Raw genomic sequence first — 7,391 nt, forward strand, 5'->3', positions numbered from 1 at the left:
ATGATAGTTTCTTTTGCTGTGCAGAAGCTCTAATTTTTGCTTTTGTTGCAACTGCTTTTGGTCATTTCATCATAAAATCTTTGCCCATGGCTATGTCCTGAATGGTATTGCTAGATTTTCTTCTAGGGTTTTTATGGTTTTAGGTCTAACTGACTAGCCAAGTTTCTTAGTTCCTCTCATCCTTAGTTTCTTCATCTGAAAAATGGGAAATAATAATAATAATATCTATTTCATTGTGGTGAGTATTAAATAGCATAAAACATAGGACACTTAATAATGACTCCCACAGTGCTTAATAATGACAGTAGTTGCAGTGCTCAATGAAGACAGCAGTTAGTATGATTACTGTTGCTATTATTACTGTTATTGCAATAATAATTGTTATGATTTTCATAGTTATTACAAAGACTGGCAGAAAACTATGGTTCTGATAAGGGATAGCAAATGCTTCCATGGTAAACCTGACTTTGCTGACGTAGGGGCAAAAAGGTGTGATAAGGGCAAAAAAAGGATGATGTGGTTTGGCTCTGTGTCCCCCCACCCAAATCTCATGTTGAATTGTGATCTTCAGCATTGGAGGAGGGGAGCCTGGTGGGAAGTGATTGAATCATGGGGGCAGACTTCCCCCTTGCTATTCTCATGATGGTGAATGAGTTTTCATGAAATCTAGTTGTTTGAAAGTGTGTAGCACTTCCCCCTTTGCTCTCTCTTTCTCTCTTGCCACCATGTAAAGATGTGCTTGCTTCTTTTGCCCTTACACCATGAATGTAAGTTTCCTGAGGCCTCCCCAGCCATGCCTCCTGTATAGACTGTGGAACTGTGAGTCAATTAAAACTCTTTTCTTTGTAAATCACCCAGTCTTAGGTAGTTATTTATGGCAGTGTGAGAATAGGATAATACAAAGTTGTAATATCTTTCTTTACCCATCATAAGGGTCATGACCAATACACCTTTATAACAAAGGACAGATTAGCAAGAGAAAAACATGACAGATTTAATTAATCAAAGTTTTAGGTGACACAGGATCCCTCAAAAATGAAGAGCCAAAGACTCAGGCAAAACTGTCCATTTTAATGCTTAGATGAAGAACGTAGACATGGACAAATAGACAATTGGACAAAAGGGCATGACCTAATGGTAGTAGATTGAGGGCGGGGGACCAAGGAAGGCCCGTCTGTTCAGACTCTTCTTGGCCTTTCTCTGTAACATTCCTCCCGCTCAGGTACAGGGTAGGACCCCTCTGGAATGAGGGTCTTATGACCTACCCTCAGACAAGGTGGATCAGATAATTTCTTTATGGCTGGCTCCTACACAGAAAGGCAGGAGAAGGTTAACGTATTATGTCTAGGTTTTATGGCTTGCTTTGGGGCAGAAGGGGTCTACTTTCTTGAAACCACCTGGGGAAGAAGAATTCCGATTTCTATTATTTGCTTCATGGGAGAAGAGAGGTAAGAGGGATAAGAGAGTGGAAAGGAGGAGAAGGTCAGGGAGAACTTGCTTCTGAGACCTTCCAATCTCCTTTAGTTCAAAGTACTCGGCATGCCAAAGCACCACAGTTTAAGGTGTAATTTTCTGAGCCCCAATATTGGGAAAGGGAAGAAGCCAAAGCATGGCAGTTTTTCAGGTTATTGAGTGCTCATTACCATTTCCTTCCTTTTTATAAGCAGGTGATTATCACTCAAGATGAATATGAAAATAGCACTTAAGGATAGTGTGGGACTTGAATTCAGAGGATCTGGATCCATATACTAGTTCTTCATTCTATTAGCTGTGAAGAGTTGGACAAATTCCTTTACCTTTCTGAGTCATGATTTTTTTTATCTGTAAAATGGAGATAATAGTACCTACTTCACAAGTCTGTTACATGAGCTGAATCAATGGATATAGGTTTAAAAAAAAAAGCTTTGTAAGCAGTAAAGCACTAGGCAAATATTAGTTATAATCAGTGCTTTCCTTTTGCCATTTGCATCTATGACCTCAAAAGCACATCTCAGGATGACAAAGCTTTAAAAATATGATGAAGTTTCTTGGCTCTCCAGTATCTGTGAGCAGGAAACTTCTTTAAACTTGTGTGATTTTCCAGCAGTTATCCAAGCTTAAAAGTTTCATAAAAAAGGACAAATTCCCAAATGTTCAACCTTCTAAAATAAAAAGGAATGACTCACAGGTCATTAGCATCCCTGGAACATAGTGGCTTCTGTTTTATTGCTATTAAGTAGGATTTAGCTCTATTTTATTAAGGCAATTTTTACAATCATGTGAGAGGTTAATGCATTTCGCACATAATCCATGCCTAGCTCACTAAATGCTGAACCCATTAAAGCCAAGCCATACAGGGGACGATTTCAAGACAGAGTGACATATTATGGGTGGTATGGAACGAATGACTGAAAGTATCTGAGGGTTTTTTTTTTTTTCCTCTTTAAAATTTAAAATTTTTTCTCAAGCAGGAAAATAACAGGGCTGTCCTGGCAAAAATACTTATTTAGGAGCATATTGCTACAGCGGGGAGGCTCTGCTGGGGATCGATGGACCGATGCCTAGGCTGTTAACGCTGGGGCCACTTAGGGAGAACCTTTTCAAAAAGCCCCAACCCCCTTGCCAGTAAGGTTTACTTGTATTATTTCTCTACATTCTAGCACCTGAAAGATGGTATCTGCCAAGAAAACTGCATTTATTAAGCAATAATGGATTTCTTCCTCATAATACTCTCCTCACCAAAGACATAGGTGATTGGAGTTTTGAGTAGATAGGTCACTATGACCACATGGATCTGAAGGCTGGAGAAGAAGGAGGCAGGGGCCAGATCATGAAAGCCTTTGTGATCTTTGTTTTAAAGAGAGTTTCAGTTTTATCCTTTTGGACATAGAAAGCAGGGCAGGAGTTGTTTTATTTTGTTTTTTAAATCACCTTTACTGAGGTATGTTACACACAGTAAAATGCACCAAAGTATCAGGTTTTTTTTTTTTTCTTGACAAAGTCTCGCTCTGTCACCCAGGCTGGAGTGCAGTGGCGTGATCTTGGCTCACTGCAAGCTCCACCTCCTGGGTTCACACCATTCTCCTGCCTCAGCCTCCCGAGTAGCTGGGACCACAGGCGCCCACCACCACGCCCGGCTAATTTTTTTGTATTTTTAGTAGAGATGGGTTTTCACCATGTTAGCCAGGATGGCTATCTCGATCTCCTGACCTCGTGATCCACCCGTCTCAGCCTCCCAAAGTGCTAGGATTACAGGCATGAGCCACCGCGCCCAGCCCATCAGTTTTAAGTATACAGTTTGATGAATTCTAACAAATACATTCATTTGCACAAATATTGCCACAGTTAAGATATGGAACACCCTTGTCACCTCCCTAGATTTCCCTCATGTCTTTTTGTGTTTTCTCTCTACTCCCTCCCATCCCTGACCTAGACAGCCATCACTGGTCTGATTCATCACTATACAGAATTGATTTAGCTTAACTTAGAAATTAGCATAACGTTTTTGGTCCATGTTCTCGTGTGTGTCAGTACTTCATTCCTTTTTATTGCTGAGTAGTAGTCCATTGTATGGATTTCCATAATTTGCTTCTCTATTTGCCTATTGATGCACATTTCAGTGCATTTGGATTGTTTTCTAGTTTCTAGTTTTACAAATGAAGCTGTTATGAATATTCATGTACAAATCTTTGTGTGGACATATTTTCATTTCCCTTGGGCAAATATCTAGGAGAGGAATTGCTGGGCCATATGACAAGCATATGTTTAAGTTCTACCAATCTCTTTTTTTCTGAAGTAGTAAGATTTTTGAGCTCCTACCAGCGATGTATGAGAATTCCAGGAGCTCCACATCATTTTAATTTTAGCCATTCTGGTGGGTTTGCAGTGTTATCTCGTTGTCTTTTAATCTGCATTTCCCTAATGACTAATGATATTGACATCTTTTCATGTGCTATTGAGGGCAGGATTTTAAACAGAGGACTCTTAGGGTCAAATTTGTGCTTAGGCTCTTGAACCAAGATACCAACTAAATTCTCCAATTTGATTTCTTCTCATCATTCCTGCTGAAGTGATAAAACCAAGGAACAGGGAAATTCTATGTAAGTGCTGAAAACCACGAAGATATCTTACCCACCCATCTGAAATCTCTGCGGATTTTGGCAATAAACAATGGAAGAGGAGAGCACGAGTACAGATGGAGGCAAGCACTGAGTGCTCTCTCTGCTATCCATTGAGTGAAGCAATTCCCACTCTGCCCCCAGGCCCCTAATTCTTCTTGGATCAGAGTGGAACAGATGGAAATAGATAAAGGAAAAGTTCCGTGTCAGAAATTTCAAGTTGTCCCCTAACATCCACTCTCCTCTTGTTTCATAGCAATAGAACTTTTAGCTGATCAAGTGGCTACCCAGAATACAGAGAATATTGTCTAGCCTCCCTGGCAGCTAGGTGTGGTCATAGGATTGAGTTCTAATCACTAGAATATAAGTAGAAATGGTGAGGATCATTTCCAGAAAGTGGTTCTTAAAGGGAGGATGTGCGATCTTTCCCCATCTTCCTACTGCTGACTAGAATATAGACATGATGCCTGGAGCTAGAACATCCACTTTGAACCATGCAGTCCAAGACCATATGCTGAGGAAGGTGGAGCAATAAGATTGAATGAGTCAGAGCCCCTGACACTGTGAAACACCCTATCAACCTGAGATTGATAACCTCTGGGTTTCTTTGGCCTGAAAGAGAAATAAAGTTTTATCTTATTTAAAGCACTGTTTAGATTTACTGTCACTTGTAGCTGAAACTAATTCTAATTCATAAGCCCTAACTGCTGGCTGCCCTCAGTCAGTAGTAGAGGAAGATACAGTGACTTAGTAATCACCAACAGTTTATCCAGAGTGAACCATCTCTAAATCTCATCTACAAGTGTGAACAAACGGTGAAAAGCTGCTGGCACTGTGAAAAGACTTAGCAATTTAAAGGGAAGGACTGAGGAACCAATGTAAAACATATAGCACAAACTATATCCATTTCTTCAGGAAATAAGAAAGAACTTTAAAAAGCCCTCTTAACTTATTTTAGTGAGATTTGAGGTGCTTTAAGGTTGATTTAAAAACATTAATCTGGGGGGCAGTGGCCAAGATGGCCAAATAGCTCCAGTCTGTAGCTCCCAGCGTGATCAACACAGAAGACGGATGATTTCTGCATTTCCAACTGAGGTACCTGGTTCATCTCACTGGAACTGGTTGGACAGTGGATGCAGCCCACAGAGGGCAAGTTGAAGCAGGGTGGGGTGTCGCTTCACCTGGGAAGCACAAGGGGTTGGGGTATTTCCCTTTCCTAGCCAAGAGAAGCCGTGATAGACTACCTGGAAAAACGGGACACTCCCCAGCCAAATACTGCACTATTCCCAAGGTCTTAGCAACTGGCAGACAAGGTGATTCTCTCCCGTGCCTGACTTGGTGGGTCACATGCCCACAGAGCCTTGCTCACTGCTAGTGCAGCAGTCTGAGATCAATCTGCAAGGCGGCAGCCTGGCTAGGGGAGGGATGTCCACCACTGCTGAGGCTTGAGTAGGTAAACAAAGTGGCCAGGAAGCTCGAACTGGGCAGAGCCCATCGCAGTTCAACAAGGCCTACTGCCTCTAGACTCCACCTCTGTGGACAGGGCATAGCTGAACAAAAGGCAGCAGACAACTTCTGCAGACTTAAACTTCCCTGACAGCTCTGAAGAGAGCAGTGGTTCTCCCAGCATGGCATTTGAGTTCTGAAAATGGACAGACTGCCTCCTCAAGTGGGTCCCTGACCTCTGTGTAGCCTAACTGGAAGACACCTCCCAGTGGGGGCTGACAGACACCTAATATAGGCAGCTGCCCCTCTGGGACAAAGCTTCCAGAGGAAGGATCAGGCGGCAATATTTGCTGTTCTGCAGCCTCTGCTGGTGGATACCCAGGCAAACAGGGTCTGGAGTGGAACTCCAGCAAACTCCAACAGACCTGCAGCTGGGGGTCCTGACAGAAGGAAAACTAACAAACAGAAAGGAATAGCATTGACATCAACAAAAAGGTAATCTCCACCAAAACCCCATCTCTAGGTCACCAACATCAAAGACCAAACGTAGATAAAACCACAAAGATGGGAAGAAACCAGAGCAGAAAAACTGAAAATTCTAAAAACCAGAGCACCTCTTGTCCTCCAAAGAATCGCAGTTCCTCGCCAGCAACGGAACAAAGCTGGACGGAGAATGGCTTTGACAAGTTGACAGAAGTAGGCTTCAGAAGGTTGGTAATAACAAACTTTTCCGAGCTAAAGGGGGATGTTTGAAACCATCACAAGGAAGCTAAAAACCTTGGAAAAAAAAGATTAGACGAATGGCTGACTAGAATAAACAGCATAGAGAAGACCTTAAATGACCTGATGAAGCTGAAAAACATGGCACGAGAACTTTGTGATGCATGCACAAGCTTCAATAGCTGATTCGATCAAGTGGAAGAAAGGGTGTCAGTGATAGAATATCAAATTAATGAAATAAAGTGAGAAGAGAAGTTTAGAGAAAAGAGAGTAAAAAGAAACAAACAAATTCTCCAAGAAACATGGGGCTATGTGAAAAGACCAAATCTACATTTGACTGGTGTACCTGAAAGTGATGGGGAGAATGGGACCAAGTTGGAAAACACTCTTCAGGGTATTATCCAGGAGACCTTCCCCAACCTAGCAGGGCAGGCCAACATTCTAATTCAGGAAATACAGAGAACACCACAAAGATATTCCTTGAGAAGAGCAACCCCAAGACACATAATTGTCAGATTCACCAAGGTTGAAATGAAGAAAAAAGTGTTATGGGCAGCCAGAGAGAAAGATTGAGTTACCCACAAAGGGAAACCCATCAGACTAACAGTGGATCTCTCAGTAGAAACCCTACAAGACAGAAGAGAGTGGGGGCCAATATTCAACATTTTTAAAGAAAATAATTTTCAACCCAGAATTTCACATCCAGCCAAACTAAGCTTCATAAGTGAAGGAGAAATAAAATCCTTTATAGACAAGAAAATGCTGAGAGATTTTGTCACCTCCAGGCCTGCCTTACAAGAGCTCCTGAAGGAAGCACTAAACATGGAAAGAAACAACCGGTACCAGCCACTGCAAAAACATGCCAAATTGTAAAGACCATTGATGCTATGAAGAAACTGCATCAATTAATGGGCAAAATAACCAGCGAACATCATAATGACAGGATCAAATTCACACATAACAATATTAACCTTAAATGTAACTGGACTCAATGCCCCAATTCAAAGACACAGACTGCCAAACTGGATAAAGAGTCAAGACCCATCAGTGTGCTGTATTCAGGAGAACCATCTCAGTGCAAAGACGCACATAAGCTCAAAATAAAGGAATGGAGGAAGATCTACCAAG

The sequence above is a fragment of the Rhinopithecus bieti genome, unplaced genomic scaffold, assembly GCF_001698545.2.
Source record: "Rhinopithecus bieti isolate Rb0 unplaced genomic scaffold, ASM169854v2 scaffold_41644, whole genome shotgun sequence".
Lineage (NCBI taxonomy): Eukaryota > Metazoa > Chordata > Mammalia > Primates > Cercopithecidae > Rhinopithecus > Rhinopithecus bieti.